Source organism: Trachurus japonicus, chromosome 7, assembly GCF_045865225.1.
Source record: "Trachurus japonicus isolate A0001 chromosome 7, Traja_1.0".
NCBI classification, from domain to species: Eukaryota; Metazoa; Chordata; class Actinopteri; order Carangiformes; family Carangidae; genus Trachurus; species Trachurus japonicus.
The window spans coordinates 25532100-25535616 of NC_140913.1; positions in this window are offsets into that span (position 1 = coordinate 25532100).

Sequence of the window (3517 nt, forward strand, 5' to 3'; positions counted from 1 at the left end):
GCCCAGAACAAATACTCTGGGATGGAGAGTGGCAGGGTGGGTCTGCATAATCAACTCTAGTGAGCTGCCTTTAGAGTGCAAACAGCAGGTATCAAACAGTTTAGGATCCATTTTTTAGTGCTAAGTGCTTTCCACAAAAGGTTGCACGAGACACTCTGACCTTGTCGGGGGGGTTAGACTGAGATTTCTGCTGAGCCCCTTTCAGACGGAAAAGAAGACCAGCAGAGATTTGACATTGCATAGCTCTCATGGATTTCTATCTGAATTATGTATCTTTAGAAGCCACCTAATATAAAAAAAAATAAGAATAAAAATAAAAATCATCTGTCCATACATGTACGTATGTCAGTTTTTGAAGGATGCAATTGCTTTGAATTGTACCAGTTTTCTGACTGGTTCTTGTTCATGTTCTGGCATCGACCAAAGCAAAGGCATGGACACAACTCTGCGAGTGTGATCTGGCGTTTTCATCCCTGACAGATATTGTAACACACGGGAACATGACCAAATGATTATGTTCATGCCATTCAGCTGCTAATGTAAACATTTGAAGGGCAAATATGGTTTCATCAAAGGAGATGAATCAAGGCATCGCAGGAGGACTGGCAAGTTCAATTACATGAACAGCCACAATTTTTGGGGGTTGTCATGTGATGTGATGGAGCCAACATGACTTCAATGCGCCATGTCAACCGTATGAACCGAGCTGCGCACAATAGAGGCAATGAAAAATGATTGATTATATGACTTTGGGAAGAAAATGTCTTCTTGACAGATTTCTTCCTCCTTTCAAAATCCTTTCAAAAGAAACTGTAATCTCCCTGTTTAATGTTTCCATATCTGATTCTACAATCTTAAAGACAGCAAATGCAAGAAATGCACATCACCCTTGGCATATGCAATACATTTAATCTCAATCATTAACACAGCCCAATGTGCTTAACCCAGATAACCACTGACTGTTGGTGACATTCTTCGTGGTGGGAATAAAAGCAACCTATTGTATTAGTGTGTTTCTCCACCTGGATGTGTTGGGAGAGAGAGAGGGAGCAGTTTTTACAGTAGCAAATCTCTGGGGGCTCAGAGGCAGTTACTGGATTGGAACGGTGAAGCCCAGAGCCAGAAGGCAACAGCATCTGCTCTCTCTGGAGACTGCCATCAGCAGTTTGGGCTAAAAGAATGGCTACTTATGTTGAAATGTCCGTGTGCTAGCTCTATTTTTTCCTACTGACACCGCAATCCTGTAGCCCTCTTTGTTAATTCGAAAATTTCATAATGTGCATGCAATGACATTTGACTTAATGGTGGGATCAAATAGTGTAGCGCTCAGTAAATGTCAATCGGACTCACGAAATAATGGAGGAAAAAGGCATTTGCATTTCCAGTTTTAAATGCAAGCTTAAGGAAAAAAAAGAAAAACACAACAGAGCGAAGCATATATTACGTGAGCGTTTTATTCTTCTTTTCACCTGAGTTTTCTCATATCACACCTTAGGTGTGTCTGGGAAGTTAATGAGTTGCTTCACTTGAGAGAAATATGCCTCTCTCTTATCCACGACAAAGATATAATGGAAAAGATTAATATCCTTAAAAGAATCTATTAAATGTTAAGATCAACTGATGTAAAAGGTGAGACACTCAATTTCCATTAAACATGAGGGGCTCAGCGAATTGAAAAAACATCCTGCTCAAGACTGTGGTTATTTTTAATAGCAGTTTTGGGTGATTCTACCTACTAAGACATTAATACTCTACTGAATAAGATTCAAAGGCCAGATTCTCACACTGGCTTCTATAAAGATAATCTTATTTCTTACTTGGCTGAACTTGAGAGTTGGCTCATGCAGATAAAGCAGACACTAACCGTTTCCCATTGACCTTTCCAGGAAGGAACAGAGAATGCTTCAGAAAACAAAAACACTCAATGAAAATGCAAATGAATCACTTGAAAGGCATCCCTCACTGTTTCACTGTAAGTAATTTGCTGGCAGTGATTTATTGATCCCAGGGAAAAGATATTTGACTTGTTAAACCAACAGCAAGATAATATCTTCTTCTCTTATTGAATCTCTGAAACTGCTTTCACACCACTCGTCTTTTCTTGTGTCACAGCGCTGCAATCAAACTGTTTGCGTGAATGCAAGATGCATGCAAGGGTTTTTGTGGTATTAGAGCAGGAATGCCTGTGGAAATATATGACTTTTATCTACACAACAAAAACTCTTTCCTTGTTGTTCAAAAGCCGTTGTCTAGCGATGCATGACATGATCTACATGTTCTCTCTGTCTGATAGAAATCGGCCTCCTGGGCAATGGTGTCATTGTAATCAGCAGTAATATCATCTTAAAATGTCACAGCTAAACCTTTAGTGATTCCTGTTATGATAAGACCAGGCACAGCTAAGGGGGAAGCTAAATAGAAAACTGCTCCATAGTTCTTCCTGAGACATCTCCAGCTCTCCCACCCTGAGCAAAACACAACGATTTATTGACATTTTTACTCCGCTTAGCTACCCTCGGCACAAGTAGCAACCAGCACATTATCTTCTAGGCATGACATTTGGAAAGTAAATTTGACATGGAATTGGACAGGCGTTAAGAGCTGACCCATACTCCTGCCATTACTTGTAAAATACACAATTTTTTATGTTGTCTTTCCTCAGATGTAAGCGGGAGCGTGATGCTTTGGAAATGTCCCCAAGAACCCCTTCACTTTAGGTACGTAACATTCGGCCCAGAAGCCCGTGGGAGCTTGCATGGGCTGTCTGCTCCTGGGCCATATCTGTACTGACTGTTTTAGATTTAGGAGACAACTCTTGTGAACATTCATACAAAAAAATCGCCCTTTTTTACGGGTTACCTTTCTAGGAGCAGCCATCAGAATCATTCAGGGAGGAGTCCATTGAATCAGCAGTGCATGAACCTCCTTTAGACAGAAGCTGGTGGTCTGCAGGCCAGGAAAAAAAAAGAAAAACAACATCTTTTTGATTGGTTTGTTGCACTGCATATACAACAGACATATGTTCAGAGGCATTTTGTTTTTGTTTTTTGGAAACAGAATAAAACCACTGAAAAGTTTGATTGTTCGTTATGAGCTGAATGGCCATGAGCTATTTAAGAAAAAAACAGTGCCCCAGTCTCCAGGGAAATATTGAGGAATCATCAAAAAAAAATGCAGTGATTGATGCTCATCACTGCGTTATTTATTTATTTACTAACAATAAGTTCTCCACTGATATTAAAGGATTAGTCCATTTATATACTTGCCACAACTTGTCTTTAGATTCTCTTGAGTCCATCTCTGGACATGATTCCTGACTCACCACAGTTTATTTTAGCCTCGGTCTTCTGCCATTCTCCATCCACCCACCAGACACCCTCAGACTGCCAGATCCACCTGTTCACCTGTCTTCCATCACCTGAGCTTCTCGGGCCACTCACAGACCAGTTTTTTCCTGATTGTAAACCTGCTTTCTCCACCAGCTCCACCAGCTTTTTGCCTCTGGACTGTCTGCAGC